Source organism: Furipterus horrens, unplaced genomic scaffold (assembly GCF_987537825.1).
Source record: "Furipterus horrens unplaced genomic scaffold, mFurHor1.1.pri manual_scaffold_6, whole genome shotgun sequence".
Classification (NCBI taxonomy): Eukaryota; Metazoa; Chordata; class Mammalia; order Chiroptera; family Furipteridae; genus Furipterus; species Furipterus horrens.
Window position 1 is genome coordinate 83,131,132 of NW_028327176.1, and position 24,262 is coordinate 83,155,393.

At 40.3% G+C, this 24,262-nt stretch overlaps 1 long non-coding RNA gene across 3 annotated transcripts in view; it reads left to right on the top strand.

Moving 5' to 3' along the window:
* The window catches only part of LOC150006650 (uncharacterized), a 52,241-nt gene extending 34,781 nt beyond the window's left edge, over positions 1 to 17,460 (top strand). For all 3 annotated transcript variants that reach the window (XR_016511963.1, XR_016511964.1, XR_016511962.1), the window contains exons 2-3: positions 9,012 to 9,168; positions 17,231 to 17,460. This is a non-coding gene — a long non-coding RNA (uncharacterized LOC150006650). The remainder of the gene's footprint in view (positions 1 to 9,011; positions 9,169 to 17,230) is intronic.
* The last annotated feature ends 6,802 nt before the right edge of the window (positions 17,461 to 24,262 follow it).

Below are 24,262 nucleotides of genomic sequence, written 5' to 3' on the forward strand. Positions count from 1 at the left end.
GAATGGAAAAAGAATTACAGGTATGGGGAACATATTGAGGGGAGGTCAGTGGGGAGGGAGAAGGGGGAAAAAGAATGGAGATGATGCAGGAATTAAGAAGCATAGTAGGAAGGAGTAGACAGGAAGATGTTGAGAAGGACTATAATGTACAACCAATGGGCATGAACTAAGGTGTGGGGGACAACTGGAGGGAAAAGGGTCACTGGGTGGAGGGGAGCAGAGGGAAAAGAAATTGGGACAACTTTAACAGCATAATCAATAAAACATATTATTTTTAAAAAGAAGCATAATTGGTTGGTACAAAATAGGGGGAAGTTAAGAATAATATAGGAAAGGGTGAAGCCAAAGAACTTAAATGCATGACCCATGGATATATAGTATTTCCTCACTTATCGCAGGTATTATGTTTCAGACACCCCCGCGAAGTAGGAACCTTAGATTTATTCTATACTCTTAAACCTATGTAACTTTATTTTTAAAATAATTAATTTGTTTGTTTATTTATTTTTAGAGAGAGGGGGAAGAGAAAGAGAGGGAGAGAAACATCACTGTGTGGTTGCCTCTCACTTGTGCCCCGAACTGGGGACTTGACATGCAACCTAGTCATGTGTCCTGACTGGGAATCGAACCAGCGATACTTGGCTTGCAGGCCAACACTCAATCCACTGAGCCACAGCAACCAGGGCCAACCTATGTAACTTTAGCAACATACGCATACAAGTACCACAAAATCCTGCGATATAGTGAAAATCCACGATAAATAATTAAATATAATATTTTAAAAATTCCCTCCATACAGAGAGGCCATGATAAGTGAACCACAATATAGCGAGGGACTACTGTAAACTAAGGAAGGTGGGATTGCTGGAGGGAAGGAGGGTACTTGGTGGAGAGGAACAAAGGGAAAAGAAATTGGGACTACTGTAATAACATAATCAATAAAATATACTTTTTAAAAAATAATTTTTTCTTTTCAAATAAGAAAACATGGATATTGCTAAAAAATACAACAAAAATGGCTTTGATATTTGTTAATCAGAATCTTTAATAGTTGGCTTTGCAAAACGTTTGTAACAGTCATCACAAACAATATTGCTATGCTCAAGGCATATATACTTTTCACAACACTTGCATGATATTCGATATTTTGATAAGTGATTCAAGTAGCATTCGCTGAAGTTCTTCAACATCTCTTTGATTATCAAATCAATATATTTTTCCAGCCATTTTCAATAGTAAAAAAACAACAACAACAACCCACAACACTGACTTTGAAGTTTGCAAAAAAACCCGACTACACCAACACTGACTTCAGAGTTTGTGGTATCTTTCAGATACAATTTAATATCAAATGTCACACACCCTTATGGAACGTGTTATAATCAAACTGATGGCTTAAACATTATGCCTTAACATTACTCACATACAAATACGCAGCTAGTCATAAACTTAAACATATGCACCTGATATATGTAACAATATTTAGGAAACAAATTTGTATCTGTCAGATCAGTGATGACCCCCACAGGATTAAACTATCTTTATTTTCAATATTTTCTTTTTGCTGCTTTGATTGTGTTTTCTACTACCTTGTTCACCAAATTGCTGATTCATCTAATCTACTGTTGATTCTTTCTAGTGTTCTTTTTTTTTTTTTTTTTTTTTTTAGTGTATTGGTTTTGTGTGTACATCAATGGCCAGACAACTATACAGTTTACACAGTGCTCCCCTAGATATCTCCAGCACCCCCATCAGCACCACACATACCCATTACCACATTATTGATCACATTTCCCATGCTTTACTTAACCATGACACTATAAAAGTTCCAATCTGTGCCTCTTAGTCGCTTCACCTCTTTCATCCAGTGCTCCAACTGCCCGTTACCTCTGTTAACCATCAGTGCTCTCTCTGAATCTATGAGTCTGTTTCAATTCTGTTTGTTCATTTATTTAGTTCTTTAGATTTCACATAAAATGAAATCATATGATGTTTGTATTTGTCTGACTGACTTATTTCACCGAGCATAATACATTCTAGGTCCAGCCATACTGTCAGAAATGGTAAGATTTTTTTATGGCTAATATTCCATTGTATACTTGTACCAGTTTTTATAATCCACTTGTCTATTGATGGGCATTTACATTGCTTCCATATTAGTGGTTCTAAATAATGCTGCAATGAACATAGGGGTGCATATATTCTTTCAAATTAGTGTTTTGGGCTTCTTCAGTTATACATCCAGAACTGGATAAGTGAGTCCTAAAACAGGTCAATTTTTAATCTTTGAGGAAGCTCTATACTGTTTTTCATAGTGGCCACACCAATCTTCATTCCCACCAACAATGTACAGGGTTTCCTGTTCTCCACATCCTTGCCAACACATGTAATTTGTGAATTTATTGATGATAGTCATTCTGAGAGGTGTGAAGTGTGAAGTGACATCTCATTGTAATTTTAATTTGCATTTCTCTGACAATTAGTGACATTGAGCATCTTTTCATATGTCCATTGGCAATCTGTATGTCCTTTTTAGAGAAGTGCTTATTCAGCTTCTTTCCCGATTTTTAATTGAATTGTTTTGTTGTTGTTGTTTGGTTTTTTGATGCTGAGTAGTATGAGTTCTTTATGCATTTTGGATATTAACCTCTTCTCAAATGTATCATTGGCAAATATGTTCTCCCATTTAATAGGTTGTCTTTCATTTTTTTGATGGTTTCTTTTGCTGTGCAAAAACTTTTTAATTTGATGTAATCCCATTTGTTTATTTTCTTTTCTTCTTTGACCTAGGAAATATAACAGGAAAAAAATATTGCTACAAGAAATGTCAGAGATGTTTCTTTCTATGTTTTCTTCTAGAATTTTTATGGCTTCTAGTATTATATTTAAGCCTTTAATCCATTTTGAATTTATGCTCATATATGGTGTTAAGAGGTGATCTAGTTTTATTTTCTTTCATGTATATATCCAATTTTCCAAGCACCATTTCTTGAATAGACTGTCTTTATCCCATTGTATGTTTTTGCCTCATTTGTTAAATATTAAATGACCATAGAGACTTGGGTTTATGTCTGGAATCTCTGTTTTGTTCCTTTTATCTATGTGTCTGTTTTTATGCTAGTACCATGATGTTTTGATTAGTATGGGCTTATTGTATAGTTTGCTATTTGGTAGTGTGATAACTCCAAATTTGTTCTTTTTCTCAATATTGCTGAGGCCATTCATTTGTGTGTGTGTGTGTGTGTGTGTGTGTGTGTGTGTGTGTGTGTGGCTCCATATAAATTTTTGGATTATTTGTTCTAGTTCTGCAAAAATGTCATTGGTATCCTAATAGAAATTGCATTAAATCTATAGATTGCTTTGTGTAGTATGGACATTTTAATGATGCTAATGCTTTCTATCCATGAACACTCATTTGTATGTTCTTTGATTTCTGTTTCAGTATCTTATAATTTCTCAAATACAGTCCTCTTACATTCTTGGTTAAATATATCGCTAGGTACTTTTTGAAACAGTTGTGAGATTGTTTTCTTAGTTTCCCTTTCTGATGGTTCATTATTGGCATATAAAAATGCAACTCGTTTTGGATGTTTGTTTTGTATGCTACATTACTGAATTTATCAGCTCTAGAAGTTTTTGTTGTTGTTGTTTGGTGTTATTTTTTGTTTGTTTTTGGTGCAGTCCTTAGGGTTCTCTATACAGAGTATTATGTCATCTCAGATGATGAGAACTTTACCTCTTGCTTTCCAATCTGGATGCCTTTTGTTTCTTTCTCTTGTTGATAGCTATGGCTAAGACTTCTAGTACTATGTTGAGCAAGAGTGGTGAAATTGGACAACGCTGTCTTGCTCCTGATCTTAAGGGAAATGCTTTTAGTTTTTCCCCATTGAGTATGATGTTAGCTATAGGTTTATTATATTGAGGTATGTTCCCTCTATTCCCACTCTGTTGAGAGGTTCGTTTATCTTTTAATCCTAAATGGTGCTAGATTTTATCAAATGCTTAACCTCCATCTATTGATATGATCGTGTGATTTTTTTTATTCTTCACTTTGTTTATGTGGTATATCTCATTTATTAATGTGCAAATATTGTACCAACCTGTATGCCAGGAGTAAATCCCACTGGATCATGGCACATGATCTTCTCAATGTATTGCTGAAGCTGGTTTCTTAATATTTTTTTGGGAGAATTTTAGCATGTATGTTCATCAAGGATAGAGGTCTATAATTTTCTTATTTTCATTATCTTTGTCTGATTTTGGAATGAGGATAATGCTGACCTTATAAAATGAACATGGTATTCCCTTCTCTTAAATTTTAAAAATTGTTTGAGCAGGATAAATATTGGTTATTCTTTGAATGTTTGATGAAATTCACCTGTGAAGCTATCTGGTCCAAAACTTTTGTTTTCTGGGATTTTTTTCATTACCACTTCGATTTCATTTGTAATCATTCTGTTCATATTTTCTGATTCTTCCTAATTCAGTTTTGGAAGACTATATGTTTATAGAAATTTATCCGTTTTATCCAGGTTGTCCAAATTGTTGTCATATAGTTGTACATAATATTTTCATAATGTATTTCTGTGGTGTCAGTTATCACTTTGTTACCATAGACAGTCAGTTGGAACTCCAGAGAGTCTCCGCCATTGGCCAAGATGGTGGCAGGGGGAGGTTCTTGCATTGAGCCCACCAAAAGCTTGACAAATGAATGGATAGAGTCCCAAGTATGCCAAGAGCTAGAAAGATAACTGGGTAGGAAAAAAACCTTCCCCTCCCTATCCCTATAAGAACCTTGGGCTTGAGCAGAAAGATGAGATGGTCTTTGAGATGGAGTCCATCATTTTCCCAGGTCATGTGGCACCTGAATAAAACCTTTTTCCTTTTGCACCAGCATCTGCCTCATGAGCTTGGCTTCTGGGGTGGCAGGCAGCCAAACCTCTGTTCTGTTTGGCTACAACTTCTTTTTCATTTCTGATTTTATTTATTTGGGTTCTCTCTCTTTTTTCCTTTATGAGTCTGGTTAGAGGTGTTTTTTTTATTTTATTTATTTTATTTCTCTTTACTGGATTTATTTGAGGGGCATTGGTTAATAAAATTATATAGGTTTCAGGGGTATAATTTTATAACATAATATCTGTACATTGCATTGTGTGTTCACCACCCTGAGTCAAGTCTTATTTCAATACCATTTATCCCCTCTCTATCCCCTCCTAATTCCCTCCACCCTCTTTTTTCTCTGGTAATCACCATACTCTTATCTGTGAGGTTTTTTTAAATAAATGCCTTATTTATTTATTTTTAGGGAGAAGGGGAGGGAGGGAGAAAAAGAGGGAAGAAACATTGATGTGCGAGAGACGTATGCATCAATACATTGCCTCTTGCATGCTTCCAACTGAGATCCAGCCTGCAACCAGGGCATGTGCCCTGACTGGGAATTAACCAGCAACCTTTTAGTTCTCAGGCTGGAACTCACTCCACTGAGCCACATCAGCCAGGGCAGGTTTTCTTTTTCTTATCTTGTCTATGTTTTCAAATGACTAGTTCTTGGCTTCATTGATCTTTTGTATTGTTTTTAGTTTCTATATCATTTATTTTTACTTTTATCTTTATTATTTCCTCCTTTCTATTCACTTCAGGCTTTGTTTGTTGTTCTTTTTCTAGTCCCTTTAGGTATAAGCTTAGGTCGTTTATCTTAAAATTCTCTTGTTTCTTTAAGTAGTCCTGTATTGCTATGAATTTTCTTTTTAGTGTCAGGTAGCCTTTCTCTGAGAAATCACTCAGAGACGATTCTAGGATTAAAAAATGGGTTTAATTGAAGGAAGAGTGGGAAGAGAGTTGGTGAAAAGAGAAAACTCCTAGACCAATTCAAGGGCTCATAAGAGCAAGGGAAATGCGGTAAAGGTAACTCCCAATCCACCTAGCGGGGCCTGTTGTAGCAAGTGGAAAGAGGAAAGGAGGGGAGAGTGAAGACTCCCAGTCACCCACGGAGGCCCGCAGGAATAATCTCCCTCTGTGCTTGCAGGTGCCATTGCCACAATTTGCCAAACACATATTTCAGTTAGGGTGAGTTTGCCCATTAACACATTCAGCAGGTTATTTACATCTCCCTGCTTTCCCCTCACCAGTCCAGTCAATATATGGTGCTATGTCCATTAACCTTTCTTCTGGGAATGAGCAAAGTCGATTTTTATTTCCTGTGGGAGAGGCTGGGACCAGGTTAATTTGCATATGGCTCATTTGCATACATCAAAAGTCCAAGCAGGCAGTCAAGCTGCCTCCATGTTTTGACACTTAGGACTGCTTTCACTGTGTCCCATAGGTTTTGGGTGATTGTTCATTTTCATTTCTCTTAAGGTAACCTTTGATTTGTTCCTTGACCTCATTGTTGACCCATTCATTGTTTAGTAACATGTTATTTAGCCTTCTTATGTTTGTGTGTTTTTCTTGTAGTTGATTTGTAGTTCCATTGTATTTAGAGAAAATGCTTATATTTTAATCTTCTTAAATTTACTGAGACTTGTCTTGTGTTCTAACAGGTGGTTTATCCTAGAAAATGTTCAATTAACACTTACAAATGTATATTTTTCTGCTTTGAGATGAAATGCTCTGAAGATACCATTTAAATCCATCTGATCTACTGTGTCATTTATGGCTGTTTCTTTGATGATTTTCTGTCTGGGTTATTTACCCATTTATGTCAATGGTTTGTTAAAATCACCTACTGTGACTATATTACTTTCCATTTCTCTCTTTATGTTCATCAACAATTGCTTTATATATTTATGTACTCCTATGTTGGGTGCATGAATGTTTATAACATTTAAGGTAATTAATGATAGATATATATTTACTGCCATTTTATTCTTTTTTCTTTTTCTTTTTTCTTTTTATTTAAATATGTTTTATTGATTATGCTGTTGCAGTTTTCCCAATTTCTTTTCCTCCTGCTCCTCTCCACCCTGTGACCCTCCTCCCTCCAGTTGTCCCCCCTTTTTGTCCATGTCCATTGGTTGTGCATATAGTTCTTCTCTACATCTTCCTGTCTACTCCATTCCCTCCTATTTTGCTTAATTCTTGCATCATCTCCCTCCCTTTTCCCCTTTGCCCCTCTCCACTGACCTTCCCCCAATATGTTCCCCATACCTATAATTCTTTTTCCACCGTTGTTGGCTACTTAGTTGGCGTTTGTTTCAATTCCCTAGTTTCTGTTGTTGGTCGCTGTGATACAGTTTTCATTTTAATGTTCATAGTTTTGATCCTCCTTCTTCTAAATAAGTCCCTTTAACATCTCATATAACAGTGGTTTGGATCTAATGAACTCCTTCAGTTCATTTTCTCTGCCCTTCTATTCTGAATGACAGCTTCACTGGACAGAGTAATCGTGGCTGTAGGTTTTTACTTTTCATTACTTTGAATATTTCTTGCCAGTCCCTTCTTGCTTGCAGAGTCTCCTTTGAGAAATTGGCTGATAGTCTAATTGGGACCCCTTTGTACACAATTCTTTTCTTCTCTCTTGTTGCTTTTAAGATTCTCTCTTTATCTTTAATTTTTGACATTTTGATTATAATATAGCTTGAAGTGGTTCTCCCTGGGTCCAGTTTTTATGGAACTCTCTGTGTTTCCTGGACCTGTAAGTCTATTTCATTCCCCAAATTAGGGAAGTTCTGCATCATTATTTTTTTACATAATTTTTCAATTTCTAGTTCTTCTTCTTTACCTTCTGGCAATCCTATAATTTTAATGTTTGTTTGCTTATAGCTGTCCCAGAGGTTTCTGAGTCTTTCCTCATTTTCCTCACTTTTTGTTTCCTCTTTCTGCACTGGCTAACTATTTGTTCCTTCCCTATGTTTTGATTTGTTGATTTGATCTCTGGTTTTTGTTTCCTCACCGCTTGTCTAGTATGTGTTTTCATTCATTTCAGCAGGGCTAGCCTTCATTCCTTCCCCATTATGTTCAATATCTTTTGTTAATTCTGTAAGCTGCCTTATGACTATAGCTCTGAACTGAGCCTCAGAAAGTTTTTCTATTTGTTCATTGGTTAATTCTTTTATCTGTTTTTTGGTTAGCTTCCTGACTGGTATTTCAATCATTCATTATTCCTGTCATTCTGACCTATTTTGTTTACTTTTCCTTCTTGGGCGGGGCTGTCACACCTCTTACGCTATCGGGTGCAGCATCCTGAGCACTCGTCACAACCCAGCAACATTTTTCACCACACTGTGGTGCTTTGTGTAGGTGCAGAGGTCCAAGATGGATTCCTGCCATTACTCTCTGTGGAGAGACCAGGAGCCTCTTCCTCCCCACGGCCTCTGGGCCTCAGAGTCCAAGGCAATGGGGGTCTGCCTTCCCCAGTGTTAGAATCGTGAACTGACAGGTCTCGACTGCCACTGGGACTGCTCCCCTGGCATTTCTCGCAGTCCTGCCACTATTCCCGCTGCTACCAGGGACAGCACAGCCCGACCTTTCCGTCCTGGTTTCGCCCCTCCTACCCATCCAGACGAGCACCACTGGTTTATAACTTTATACTTGGACTCCCATGTAGTTTTATTTTCTGGAATTTCTGGTTATTTTTGGTTTTGAGGTAGTTGTATTCCTTCTTAGTTGTGGAGGGAGACGGAGAGTGTCAGTCTAAGCCTCCATCTTGGCTGGAAGTCTCCTGTTTTGTTCTTTATAACTATGTTCCTTTCTCCTTTTTTCCCTTACTTTTCTTAAAGAAAACCCTTTAAATTTTCTTGTAATACTGGTTTGATGTTAACGAATCCTTTAGTTTCTTCTTATCTAGGAAGATCTTTATTTCACCTTTAATTTTGAATAATAGCCTTGCTGAGCATAGTAGTTTTGGTTGTAGGTCTTGTTTTTTATAATTTTGAATATTTTATGACAATTTCTTCTCACCTAAAATGTTTCTGTTGATAAATCCACTAATAGTTTTATGGGAGCCCCCTTGTAGGTAACTAATCATCTTTCTCTTGCTGCTTTATTTGAATTATTTATTTATTTATATTTAGAGAGAGGGGAAGGGAGGAAGAAAAAGAAGAAGAGAAACATTAATGTGAGAAAGAACACCAATTGGTTACCTCCCGCACACCACCAAATGGGGATCCGGCCGACAACCCAGGCATGTACCCCAACCAGGAATTGAACCAGCAACCCTTCAGTTTGCAGGTTGGTGCTCAATCCACTGAGCCAAACTTGTTAGGGATCTCTTCCTGCTTTTAAGGATTTTTTTTGTGCGTTTACCCTTTGCCACTTTAATAATTATGATGTTTTGGTGTGGGCCTCTTTGGGTTCATTTTGTTTGGGATTCTATGCACTCCCTTGACTTTGTATCTTTTTCTTTCACAAGGTTAAGGACATTTCAGTCATTATTTCTTCAAATATGTTCTTGATTCCTTGCTCTCTCTCTTCTCCTTCTGGTACCCCTGTAATATGAATGTTGTTATGCTTAGTGTTGTCCCCAAAGTCTTAGTATAATATACTCATTTAAATGTTTTTCTTTTCCTGCTCTGATTGTATGTTTTATGCTACCTTGTCTTCTAAATTACTGGCTTGATTTTCTGTTTCACCCAATATACTGTTTATTTTTCTTTATTTTAGTTATTATAATCTTTATTTCTGTTTTTTTTCCATGCTTAGTATTCCTTTGTTGAAGTTCTCACTAAGTTCATTGAACATTGTTATAATCAGTGCTTTGAACTCTGCATGTGATAGATTGCTTGCCTTTATTTCATTTAGTCCTTTTTCTGAAGATGGCTCCTGTTCTTTCATTTGGGGCATGTTCCTTTGTCTCTGCCTTTTGGCTGCCTCTCTTTTTTGTTTCTGTGTATTAGGAAGATCTTCTATGTTTCTCAGTCTTAGCAGGGTGGCCTTATGTAGTAGGTGTACTGTGGCACAGTGGCACAGTCTTTCCAAATCAACTGAGCCAGACACTCAGGAGTATCCCTAGTGTGGGTGTGTGTGCCTGCCTGTTGTAGCTGAGCCTTGGTTGCTGTTGGCACATCAGTGGGTGGAACTGTACCTCAGGCTGATTGGCTATAAGGATTGACCACAGCCACAGCATACAGGCTGCTGTGTGGCAGCTGATTCCACAGAACATGATTAGCCTCAGAAGTTTCTGGTGCCTGCTGAGACCATTCTTTGGGTGTTCCACTTGTGCAGCTCATGGGGTGGTGCTCTTTTCTGTTCTGAAGCCGGCTACCATGTGTGTTGGTTCTGGGATGTTTTGGTTGAGGCTCGATGCAGATCAATGTCAGACGCTGCCTGTGACCAGTTCCACACTACCTGGTAATTCACACTACAAGGCAATTCACTGCTGGTAGCTGCCTGTGCTACACATGGATGAGTGTGTAAGAGTCACACAGTGAACCAAGACTTCCATTAGTATCAGGCCTGGGGCAAGTCAGCAAAAGACTTAGGGGACACTGAGGCCTGCTGCTTGCCAGCTGCTTGCAATGCTCAGCCACTGAAAGAGCCTCAGACAGGGGTCTCGGGGTGAGGTAAGTGGTGACTCAGATCTGATGCCAGTGCTGAGTCTGAGGCTATTCAGTAAAAGTCCTGAGGCCTATGGCCCTTTGCTGTGTGGTGCTTTTTCAAGGACAATCAGGGTGGAATGAGTAGAATTCACCAGGCTAATGCAGATTCATATTTGGTCTTGTGGGGGAGGACTCAACACAGGGACAATGGTGGCCATTCCTCCAGCCCTCATCCTGAAGTCACACAACTGAGTTTCTCCCTGTGTGTCTTTGGCACACCCTGAGCTGCTGTCCCTCCCCCAGAGCCCAGAGTGAGTGCCTGTGAGTGAGAGTCTGTGTGTGGGCATTTTAAAAGAATGCCTGGGTTTCCAAAAGCCTTGTGTCTTAGAGGGACAGAGTCCCACTGATTTTCACAGCCATATGTATTGTGGGCTCCAATCACATTATATATTTTAAAATAATTTGAATATCTGTAACTGACTTGAAAATGCATAAAATTATAAGATGGGGTCATGCATGAATAAAGGGAAAGATAGATGAGAACGTTTGATAAAGCAATTATAGTAAAATGCAAATAATAGAATCTAGGTGGTATTTAGATGCTTGCTATAAAGTTCTTTCTTCTTTTCTAAAAAATTTCATAATAAAATTTTGAAAAAGTTTAGCTTCAGTCATGGAAGATGGACTGGACAGGATAAATCTAGAGTCAGGGAAATGAGGCAGGCAGCTGTCATCATAATTCAGATGAGGTTGACAAAACAAAAACACAAACTACTAAATGGGAAAAGATATTTGCTAATGATATAGCTGATAAAGGGTTAATATGCAAAATGCATAAGAAACTCATACACTTAACACTAGTTATACAAACAATCCAATTAAAGAATTGGCAAAGGGCCTAAATAGACAATTCTCTAAAAAGGGCATGTAGATAGCCAAGACATACAAAAAAATGCTCAATGTCACTAATCATCAGGGAAATAAAAATTAAAACCACAATGAAGTGTCACTTCACACTGGTCAGAATGGCTACCATCAATAAGCCAACAAAGAATTATTGTCAAGGATGTGGAGAAAAGTGAACATTTATACACTGTTGGTGAGAATGCAGATTGATATAGCAGCTATGGAAAACAGTATTGAGGTGTCTCAAAAATTAAAAATAGAACTACTGTATGAGTCAGCAATTCCACTTTGGGGTATTTATTAAAAGAAATCCAAAATACTAATTTGAAAAGACATACATTCCTGTGTTCATTGCAGCATTATTTACAATAGCTAAGATATGGAAGCAACTCAAATGTTCACTGATAGACAAATGAATAAAGAGGATGTGGTACATACATACAATAGAATATTACTCAACCACAAAAAGAATATAATCTTACCATTTGCAATTACAGAGATGAAACTACAATGTGTTATGCTCAGTGAAATAAGTCAGCCAGAGAAAGACAAATACTATATGATTTCACTTATATATGGAATCCCAAAAACAAAATAAATGAAGAAAAAAACAAAAACAGACTCATAGATACAGAGAATATTTTGATGGTTTCTAGATGGGTTGGGGATTTGGGGATGCATGAAAAAAGGGAAGGGGTTAAGAAGTACAAATTGACAGTTTAGTCAAGTTTAGTGAAGTACAGCATCAGAAATAAAGTTAATATTAAAATAAGTATGTATGCTGTCAGATGGGTACTAAACTTATCGCGTTGATCACTTAGTAAATCTAATCACTATGTTGTACACCTGAAACTAATATTACATTGTATGTCTACTATAATTGAACATTTTTTAAATTAAAAACTGAGATAACTTTAAAAAACAAAGAAACAGAAAAAATCCAGATGAGAGCTGATGGCCTAATCTAGGCCTCTAGAGGATGGAGAAAAGTGTGGAGTCCTGAGGTAGGACCTAGCATCAAGAGGGTCGACATTTGAAAGAATGTGAGAGTAAGGAAGAAGAAGGCGTTGAGGATAACACCCAGGTGAGAACAACTGGATGGGGGATGGTGGCAACAAATGAGTAAAGAACAGGGCAGTGGGAACAGATCCAGAGATGGAGAGAAGATAACTTCAGGATCTTGAAGTGTCTGCTGGAACATGCTTTGGGACACAGATTCCTGACCCCTGAAGGAGGCCTTGTTGGTACTGGAAGTGGGACTCAGCACTGTGGGTCTCCTTCTCTTGACACTTACCCCAGTTGTTGCTGGACTTCCTTAAAGATGGGGGGGGGTAGCTCATGCTCACTATCCCTCTCTAGGGAACAGCACTCCTACCCTCCTAAGTGCCTCAGCTTCCACTACACTGTTTCCTCTTCTGCCTTTTGAATTCTGTCTTTCTCCTTCCTCCAGTCCCCCAAATGCCCAAACTTGACTCCTCCTGGAGACTACATTCTCTATCCCCCACTTCCTCCTTTCTCCTATCTTCCTTTCTCCTTATCATAGCTTCCCACAAATCCTGTCCTTGATGCTCTTTCCCAATGTCATTATCTTTCTCTTCTTTATATCCATGCTTCCCAGTGGGTGACAGGTAGAGTTATAGGTTGAATTGTGTCTGCCTGACAATTTTGTTGAAGGCTTAACCCCTGGTACCTATAAATGTAACATTATTTGGAAGTGGGTGCTTTTCAGATGTAATCAAATTTAAATGAGATCTTACTAGATTATAGTGGACTGGATACCTAGTCCAATATGACTGCTGTCCCTATAAGAAAAAAATTTGGATGCAGACATGGGGAAAGAAAGCCATGTGAAGATAGAGGCAGAGGACTGAATTGATGTGTCCACAAACCAAGGAGCACCAAGCATTGCCTACAAACACCAGAAACTAGAAGAAGCAAGAAAGAATTCTTCCCTAGATCCTTCTGGGAGCACAGCCCTGTCAATAACTTGATTGCACACATCTAGATTCCAAAACTGTGAAAGGTTAAGTTTATCTTGTTTTCAGTCACCCAGTTTGTGGCAATTTGTTATAGCAGTCCTAAGAAACTAATACAGCTAAGGGAGTCAAGGTAGAAGGCGATACCATGGAAGATTATTATTTGTTATAACCACACTGTAGTATGTTTTATGGGATTTAGATTTTCAAGATGGCTTCATATGTGCTTTGGGTTAAAAGACCTGAGTTTAAGGAGAAACAAGATGGTGGAGGAGTAAGTGGAAGCTACACTAACCTCCTCCCAGAACTAGTCTGGATTTACAACTTAATTTTGGAGAAATCATCTGGAATAACCAACCGAACACTAGCTGGAGAGAAGTCTTATAACCACGGAGAGACAGGAAAGGCCGCTACATCACAACGTGACCAGTAGGGAGTGTAGAGACGCGGAAGGGCTGGCTGGGCTCACATGGGTGGCAGCCGAAGGGACTGAGAAACAGCTCAGCAGCCAGGGATTCCCCCTGAGAAGGGCAGGGTCTAAACCCCCAGCTGGGCTTCCCAGCCTACAGCAACAGAGTGGAAAGTAAAATAGTATCCAGCTGAGAAAAGCAAAAAGCCACAGGGTTTCTTGCTAGCCGGAGAGAAACAGCTGGAGAAAAAGAGCTCTTAAGCGGATCACATACGAAAATATTTTGGCCCCCACTTACCCTGGGCTCGAGTGGAGAGAAGGCAGAGAGGACTGGAGACCCTTGGGGAGAGTTCGGTGTGGTGGCTTTGAGGGAAGAACTAGGGGAGCAGCCGACCGGGTCCCAGTGCTGACTCATCCCCACACTGCAAGCAGACCATTCCCCCCACTCCAAGTGGTGTCAGCCTGAGGGGAAGCAAAAGCCCTGCCTACAGGAATTAAGCTGCCACACCCACGGTCCTTAAGCCTGATGGCTAATCACAGATTGAATAGATTAACAACTAAAGAAGCCAGACAAAAGCAGTAGATCCCTGGAAGTCTCCAACAGGCTGCTTAGGCCCAGACTGGTACAGGATCTGATGCCACCAGGGGCAGATCCAGAAAGTGCAGATTATTCTAAAAAGCACCAACAAACAATAGGAGTCACAAAAATGGGGAGACAGAGAAACAGACCCCCATCAAAAGGAAAGGTAGAATCCCCAGAAAGAGTGCTAAATGAAATAGAGGGGAGCAAACTATCAGATATGGAATTCGAAACATGGATTATGGAGAAGCTCAATGAGCTCAGTGGAAACTACAAAGAACTCCAGAAAAACTACAAGGAACTTACTGAGAATTACACCAGCATGAAAAAGGACATGGAAGCTATCAATAAGAGCCAGGAGGAAATGAAGAATATAATCTCTGAATTGAAGAACACAGTAGAAGGAATTAAAAGCAGGCTAGAGGAAGCAGAAGGTCGGATCAGCGAGCTGGAGGACAACTTAGACAAAAACTGCCAGACAGTGCAACAAAATGAAAAAAGACTGAACAAGACTGAAGAGGCTCTAAGACAGCTGCAGGATAACATGAAATGTAATAATATCTGTATCATAGGAATTCCAGAAGGAGAAGAAGAAGAGCAAGGGATAGAAAACCTCTTTGAAAAACTAATGACAGAAAACTTCCCTAACATGAGGAGAGAAAGAGTCACGAAAGTCCAGAAAGCACAGAGGGTCCCAATGAAGATGAACCCAAACAGACCCACTTCAAGACACATCATAATTAAAATGGCAACATTCAAAGACAAAGAGAGAATCCTAAAAGCAGCAAGAGAGAAACAACTAATAACATACAAGGGCACTCCAGTAAGGCTCTCATCAGATTTCTCAGCAGAAACACTATAAGCCAGAAGGGAATGGCAAAAAATATTCCAAGCAATGAAAAACAAAGGCCTACAACCAAGAATACTCTACCCAGCAAGGCTCTCATTCAAAATGGAAGGTGAAATAAGGAGTTTCCCAGACAAAAGAAGGCTAAAAGAATACATCTTCACCAAACCAGCATTGCAAGAGATGCTAAAGGGTCTGCTTTAAGAAGATGAAGAAACAGAGAGGAACACGAGTACAAAGGGGGAAAATGACAATGAATAAGTACTGAAAGAAAGAAGGAACTTCTACCATTTGCAACAACATGGATGGAACTAGAGAGAATTATGCTTAGCAAAATAAGCCAGGCAACGAAAGAAAAATACCTTATGCTATCACCTGTTACGGGAAACTAATGAACAACACAAACAAATGAGCAAAATTGAACCAGAGGTATGTAAACAAGGAATAGACTAACAGTAACAAAGGGGTAGATGGGAGGGAGAAAAGGGGGTAAGAAGGGGGAGGGTCTAGTCAAAGAACATGTATAAATGACCCATGGACATGGACAACTGGGTGGGGACTGAATGTGGGAGAAGGGGTGGGCAGGGTGCAGGAATGCAAGAGGGGGGAAAAAGTTGGGCAATTGTAATGGAAAAACAAACAAAAAATTATTAGTGGGGAAAAAAATGAAAATATAAAGAATGGAAATGCAAGTTCAGTGAATATTAGAAGGACAAGGATTTTCCTTCACACTGTATATTTTTCTCCCTATCTGATCCCTCCAGAGTTTGTCATTCTAGAAAAGTAAGTAATGACAAAGGTTTCTTTGCATAAAACTAATAAGACCAGTTGTTAATAGAGGTTTTTTTGTTTTTTTTTTAACTAAGACTTTGACTGGAATGTCATGCCTGAAGGAGACATGCTTGGGCTTTGGTTGTTACCAAAAAGCCCTGAGGAACTGAGATTGACTTTCAAAGGTAATAAAAGTCCACGAGATAAAAGGCCTGGTACCTTGGATGGATGCGCGGTTCATGGCAATCTTTCCAGGGAAGGAATGAAGGTTGTTTTCCTGAAAGATAGCTAGATGGGACCTTAAGGCACAATGGAAAACCAGAAGGACTTGGAAAAGACAGGTGTTTACAGGCAAGGCTGAATGCCAGGTATGTGGTTCTGCTTCTGGGTCTTGAAGGGCAGAGTGAAGGTCACCCTAAATGTTCCTTGCGTAAGTTCCAGCAAAGTGGAACTAAAGATCATAAGTGATCATTTTCTGCTCTTGTTGTGTTTATGCAAATGAACAGGATAAATTAAAAGTGGACTTAATGCAGTCCCTTTAATGACAAGGAAGGTAATCCTAGGGAGAAAAATCGTGATTCAAGGAAAATCACAATGCTCAGTGGTGGACTGTAAAGTAGTGCAGCTAACCATCTTTAAGGTTTCTTTTCATTTAAAATTTGTTTTCATTTGAAAGTTAAACTATGTCTGTGGCATTATCAAGGATGTTTAATTTATAGGCAAGAAGAATGTCAGGTGCCTTACAACTGGATGTCTTTCCAATAAGACAGTCCTACAGATTTAGAGACTTGTATGTGGGTTATGTTACATAAATTAACATGTGTTTTCTGTTTTCAAAGGGCATAAGCCTACGATCTCATTGCCTGAGTAATTGTCTGTACATATAGGCCTCACTTAATCCTGTCTGCATCGCTGCCTCCTGAGACTCAATGGTTTGACTGAACTAAGTGGCTGAGTTGGTGAAGTATGGGGTGGTCTGTGGGCTTCACTTTAAAACTGGTTTCTCTTTTCTGTCCTAAAGGCTTGGACAGAAAGAGCCCAGAGGCCTGAGATGGGGGAAACCTAAAATATTTCCCTCAGCCCAAACTAAGTATAATGGGCAAAAGAGTTTTGGACAGGTGAGATGTACCTGGCACACCTTCCTCCAAAGAAGCCCTTCTTTTCCCTAATGTGGGACATTGAAAAATTAATACCTGTCTTTTGTCACCTAGTGGTTATGGATTGAATGATGTCCTTTAACCCTTTTGCCAAATCTTTTGCCTCCAGAATACAACAAGGATGCCAGCCTGTTAAACCAAGCACGCCGTTGACCAGAGACAGCCAACTGACCTGGAGTCTGCACAATCCTTCCCCATATGGGAAGGCCAACCTCCCCTCCACACCCCCACTCTTATTAGGGATTTCTGGACCCAAGGGTAGGTAGGACAACGACCATGTCCAGCTTGAAGCAGCTAGAGGAGCTTGAGACCTTCGCCCATTGTCCTTTATAAGGTTATAAAAGGTCTTAAGTCTGAGAGGGAGGGATTGTTATTTTTTATTGCTAAATTAATTAATTAATTAATTAATTAATTTTAAAAAAAGAAGAAGAAGAATATATGAAAGGGAGAGGCAGGAGAGCTTGTATGTATGACCCATGGGCATGGACTAGGGGGGAGATTGTTGTGAGAGGGGGGTGCTGGGCGGAGGAGAGCAAAGGGGAAAGAATTGGAACTATTGTAACAATATAATCAATAAAATATACTTAAAAAAAAAAAGACCTGAGTTTGAGCATCAGTATCACATCTGGACTATGGAGATGTAACAATACTTTAATTCAAGAGGTCGTAAGGAGTAAATGGAATGCCTATGAAGCTATTTAGTAAACTGTTAAGGTGTGCAAACAAGTTGTTATTAGTACTATTATAACCCTGTGGAGGAGCAGAAAACCCAGGACCAGAGAATGGAAATCTAGGTCCTCGGTCTTAGTAACTTGATTTCCCAGAGATATCACTGTATGAATGGCCAGAACCCTCTTCAGGTGTATCAGCTTCTGAAAAGTTCAAAAGTGCTGCTCCAGGGACAGAAGCAGGAGTAGTCACAATTCAAAAAGGACCAGGTGGGAAGACCTCCCCAGATATCTTGCTGCAAAGTATCCCTTCATTCACTAAAACCAACAAGGGGGGAAGGAAAGTGAAACCAAGGTGATTAAGAAGTTGCTTCTGCCTTCAAGTAGTTCACAGTCTACTGCAGTCCATGCTGTGATGGGGTCAAAGGCCTTGGGAATGTGCACATTTCCCACAGGATGCGCTAAGAACCCCGCTTGTGAAAGGTGTCCTGGAGGAGGCAGGTGAGGTTGGTCTACCAAAATGGAGAGGGAAAGAGGAATTAGAAGATACATATTTATTAATCAACTACCCCATTCTTGGGTCTGTCTGTGCTCAGTGTCAGGGGCTAGAAGAGGGAGAGAGAAAGTATTAAATCAACATAATTCTGTCTGGGAGGAGAATCTCTCTAGTAAGAAGTGAAATCTGCATACAATTAAAGGAAAACTATAAATTGTGTCACGTCAATAACTAGGGCTTTGAGTACTGGAAATAGGGAATCTGGAGCTCTGTCGGTGATTCTGAACAAATCTGCCTTGGGATTGGGGGGGGGGGGGCGGTATCTTGCAGGTCCTAGTCCGTGTGTCCCAAGTCCATGGTTGTCACCTGACAGGTGAGGGCTGTTTATATAATTCACGGTGCCTCGCAGGCGGCCTGCGAAACTGGATGGGGAAACCTGGCCAGAGCTGACTGCGAGCTCCTGGAATCCACGCGGGCGTTACCTCAGTCCCCCCCGCCCACCCCCGCCCGCCGGATACCTGCGTCCGCCCGTCCTCCGGCCGTGGAGATCCGCCGCAGCGGTGGTCAGTGGGTGACTCCCCATGCCTCCTGTAATCCTGCCATCTTGAAATTGGAACCAAGGGTGGTAAATACCCGGGAGCCCCCCTAGCGCCCCTACCTGCTTACCCCGTATAACCCGCCACCGCCTGGCTGAAGGGAGTCCAGGAAGAGGGAACCCGTACTAATCCTGGCTCTTGTTCTTCTTACGTCATTTCGCCATCCCGTTGGCTCTGAGTTTACAAGCCCCTCTCCCCTTTATTTTTTCAGTATCACCATAGAGACAGGGGCAGTCCTCCTCTGAGGTAAACTTTATTTCTCGCATGGCAAGACCATAAATGATAAAGATTTTTGTTGCGGGTGGTAGTGGTGAAATTCAAGGAGAGGATGCATCTCTTCCAGAGATGGTTTCTGAGTAAGGAAATAGCGAAGGCAGATGGATTTGTCTTTGAAACAGAAACTACATCCACTCCCACTCCAGTCTCTAGTGAGACTCAAAATCTTTTCAGCACCTTTGAAAGGATGTCTGGATGTGAACGGTTGGGAGATGGAGGATGTGGGAATGTGAGGAAGAGGAGAGAGAGTGCTCCGGTTCGTGGCGATGGATTAAGCGGATTGTGTGGCTCAGTCAGGCCTTACTTTTCTCTAGATCCCACGCCTAGCTGAATAACTGCATTAGTAAATACTAGTTTAAAAAAAAAAAAAAAAAAAGAAGTGAAACAAAGGTGTGAGCTACAGGGACTTCCTTTATCCACTGGGGGTCACTACAGACAAAGCAAGAAGAAGAAAACAAAAGTGGGGTGGGAGCGCTGGGCGTCCCAGGCGGTCTTTCCCCCTTTCTTGCTCAAGAACACCCGCATCCCTTCTCCAAGTCTTCACGACCCCCATCCCCACCCCACCCTGGCGTCCTTATCAGTAACAGGGCCTCTCCTGCAGGCTCGACCCTTGGCTGCTCCCTGTCTACTCAGCGCCAGGGCTCCTCCCAGGGTTTTCAGAGCTGCTTTGGTCTAGGGACACTTCAACAAGAGGTCCCAAGTTGGGCCAGGAGCAGTGCTAGAGGAACGGTTTTCCTTGAAAAGCAGTCCCGGAATTAGGAGGTGAAGTGGAGTTGAGGGGTGGAGATTTGGTGGCGCTGGTGTCATTGTTCTGTCAGCTTTGGGAGAGGAATAAAGGAGAAAAAGAGAGATCAGTGGGGTCAATAATCCTCAGCTGGCAGAAAGAGCTGCTAAACTCTAAACATAGCAAGAGGGATACAGGTTAGACTCAAGAAAATACACCTAAACAAGTTAGGAGTGAGTTGATCAGGGAGTGTATTATTTCTCGGGGAAGGCATAGCTTGGGAAGGAGTATATATGGATGAGACGCCTCCTATCTCCATACCCTATATCTGCTGGTGTCATCTTAGCACCTCCAGTCTTCAAGAACTGTAGATTCCACAGACCTTCCTTTCCCTCTCCCAATTCCCACACTCTTTTACAGTCTCTCTGAATCCCTTTCTCTTTTGTCCCTATTCCCTTCCGTCACTGGATGGATGGAAAGATGCCACTCATCCCCACCTACCTCTACTTGGAGAGGGTGATCCTGTATGTTAGGGACATCTTCCTGCAGACTGGTATCGCTCCCCTCAGTGTCAGTTCAGCTCATTCTGGGCTGTGCTTTGGGAGAAAAGAACACTTGGACCCCCGTGGACTTAAGGGTCCCCTCACTACACCACAGGAAGCCTCCTACCTACCTTGAGAGGGTGGCTCAGGCTCTGAGGTTTTGTTCGCTTGGGAATTATTTTTCTTTGACAAGTACCCTAGGAATTGGGAAGAGAAAAACAGTTTTGGTCTTGATAACCAGAAGCTGCAAATTAAAAACAAAAACAAACACCCTGGCACTATCAATAACAACAACAGTCAGTGGTTCTCCTGAGCTCTGCCTTTGCTCTGGGAAGTGTGGAAATCTTCAAGTTGTCTCAGTGACAGAGGCCTGGAATGGGAAATTGTCAACAGGAGACAGGGCAGTGAGCACATAGAGAAATGCTGAAGTAGATTCCCTAAATCCTGTTCTCTGCCTCTGGAATGTATTGTGTCGTTACTGGCTTCAGCAAAATGAGTTCTAAGTCTATCTCTTCTACTTCATAGTCACATGACCTGGGAGACTTCCCTCACTTCCCTGTGGTTGCAGGGACCTTACTTATCTATAATTTGCAGATATTTTGTATTAGTTATGGGCTTTTGAAATACTGAATGTGGGGAGCTTCACACACAGAAGGTTCTTTAAGAAATGTTACTTCTAGTGTTACCTTCTCAGGTGGCAGAACCATCTCTGATGACTTTGCCATTGGTTGCTGTTACATGGAGTCTCAGTCCCCTGAAGTGTCCTGACCTCACACACAGGGACGTTTTCCTAGAAACCCAGCATGTGGCAGAGGGCAGCTAATAGCAGAGGGATTGAATTGCCTCCACTTCCTCCTTGTCCCAACTTTTCCTCCTTTACTTTGAGGGATGAAGAAATAAATGTGTAATATTCTATTATTTCTGAATACTTTAAAATTTGGGATTAGTCACTCACTGTTTTGTGAGTTACTTGAATTTCAAATAATAAAACATATCCATACATCTGTTCTCCTCAATTGACTGAAGAAAGGACATCCACCCATATCTGGTCTGCCTGTGATCATAGAGACAGAATTTTTCCCCTTTGATTTTCTCACTTTCTCCAAATGGCAGAAACAACCATTAGTCCTCACAGCTCTTTATGTAGTTTTCATTTATGCCTTTAAAAAATCTGCTTTTATCTTTCTTCCTATCAGTTGTCTGTGGGAGAAAATGAAATGAGATAGAAAGAGTCCAGAGAGGTTAAGCTAAAAACCCAAGACCGCACAGCAAGACACTGATTTGAAATACTTTGGAGAAATGGAAGTGGGATTTGTCTCTCATTTCCTTAGTGGAACAGGAAGCTATTAAACACTGTGAGGTGCCCCCTCTACTCCACTGAGGTGGCTATCTAGCTTAGGACTGTCCACAGAGATATAATCTGAGCCACAAATGTCATTTAAAATTTTCTAGTAATCACAGTAACAAAAAGTAAAAAGAAACTGGTGAAGTTAAACTTAATTATATATTTTATTTAACTTAATTTTTTAAAATATTGTCATTTCACCCCTGGCTGTTGTGGTTCAGTGGATTGAGCGTCGACCTGCAAACCAAGTGTCGTTGGTTTGATTCCCAGTCAGGGCACATGACTAGGTTGCACGTCAGGTCCCCAGTTGGGGGCACAAGTGAGAGGCAACCACACAGTGATCTTTCTCTCCCTTTCTTTCTCCTTTCCCCTCTCTCTAAAAAGAAATAAGTAAGTAAACAAACAAATAATAAATAAATAAATAAATTATTTTTAAAAATATTGTCATTTCAACAAGTACTATAAGAAATCATTGCTGTATTTTACATTCTATTTTCATACTAGGCCTTTGAAATCCAATATGTGCTCTTTACTAACAGCATACTTGATTTTGGGCAAGCCACCTTTCAAGTGCCCAATAGTACATGTGGACAGTAAGTGTCTAGCTCCATCCTCACTAGGGACCAAAGGTGTTTGTGGCCTCATCATTTAGCTTCAAAAGGTGCTCTACTGTGCTGCCATCCTCCAGAAGTAGGTGTGCCTATAAGGTAATCTCACCCTCCCTACAAGAGGGCCTGAGGGGGAAAGGAGACAGAGGTCCTCAAACCTGCTTCATGCCCCTTCTCTTCCAGTACAGACTTGCAGGTCTGTCGACCTGCTTGTGCCTGCCAGAATTAGGGGCAGGAATGAAAGACTTTGTGCAGTTGGCAGATGAGCCTAAAAGCTGGGACAATGACCTGGATTTCCTGCAGTGGTGCTGGACTGGGTGAAGATCTACAGAGTGCAGCCACTAGATAGGAGCTGCCTCTGGGCCCTGGGCCCTTTTAGTGCCCTGTCATTCTGAGCAAGCCACCAGCTGGGCCATGGGGAACACTCAGCAACCTTCTTTTTTTTTTTTTTTTTTTTAAGTATATTTTATTGATTATGCTGTTACAGTTGTCCCAATTTCTTTTCCCTTTGCTCCTCTCAGCCCAGTATCCCCCTTCCCTTTAGCAATCCCACCCCCTTAGTTCATGTCCATGGGTCATGCATATAAGTTCTTTGGCTTCACCCTTTCTTATGTTATTCTAAACTTCCCCATCTATTTTGTGTCAAACAATTATGCTTCTTAGTCCCCACACCATTTCCCTATTTCTCCCCCTCCCCACTACCAGCTGACAACCCTCCAAATGATCCCCATACCTATGATTCTGTTCCTATTCTGGTTGTTTGCTTAGTTTGTTTTTATTTACTTTTTAGGTTCTGTTGTTCATAGTTGTGAGTTTGTTATCATTAATTTTTTATTTGTTTTACTTTGTACTTTAAAAAAAATTTTTCCTATTACAGTTGTCCCATTTCCCCCCCCCATTGCTGTCCCCTGCCTCGCCCACCTCCCTCCTCTCCCACATTCAATCTCCACCCTGTTGTTCATGTCCATGGATCATTTATACCAGTTCCTTGACTAGACCTTTCTCCACCCCACCCCACCCCCCTTTCCTCCTTCTCCTCCCCTCTGGTCACTGTCAGTATGTTTTTTGTTTACATGCCCCTGGTTCTATTTTGCTCATTTGTTTGTTTTGTTCATTAGTTTTGTATATTAGGTATTTGTCTTTCACCACCTGGCTTATTTCACTAAGCATAATACTCTCTAGTTCCATCCATGGAAGTTCTGGTTGTTTTTAGTTTTGAGGTAGTTATATTCCTTCTTATGGTTGTGGAGGGAGGTGAAGCATGTCTACCTACACCTCCATCATGGCCAGAAGTCTACCTGCTGGGCATTTGTATGTCTTCTTTGGGAAAATATCTATTCAGCTTATTCATGATTTTTTTACTGTTGAGTTGTATAAATTCCTTATATATTTTGGATATTAACCCCTTATCAGATATATGATTTGTGAATATTTTATTAATTCTATAGTTTTCTTTTTCATATTATTGATTTTACTTTTGCTTAACAAACACTTTTTTGTTTGATTTTTGCTTTTGTTGCCATAAAAAATGAAAATCTTGCCCATACAACAACATGGATGGACTTTAAGGGCATTATGCTAAATGAAATATCAGGCAGAGAAAGACAAATGCTATATGATATCACTTATAAGTGGAATCTAAAAACATGGAACTTATAGAAACAGAGAAAAGAGTGGTTGCCTGGGGCTAGGGGTGGGGGAAATAGGGAGCTGTTGGTCAAAGGGTACAAATTTCTAGTTATAAGATGAATGAGTTCTGGGATCTATGTACAGAATGGTGACTGTATTTGACAATATTGTATTGCATACTTCAAAGTTGCTATGAGAATAAATCTTTAATGTTTTTACCATGCCAAATAACAGAAAGGTAGTTTGGTGAATGATGT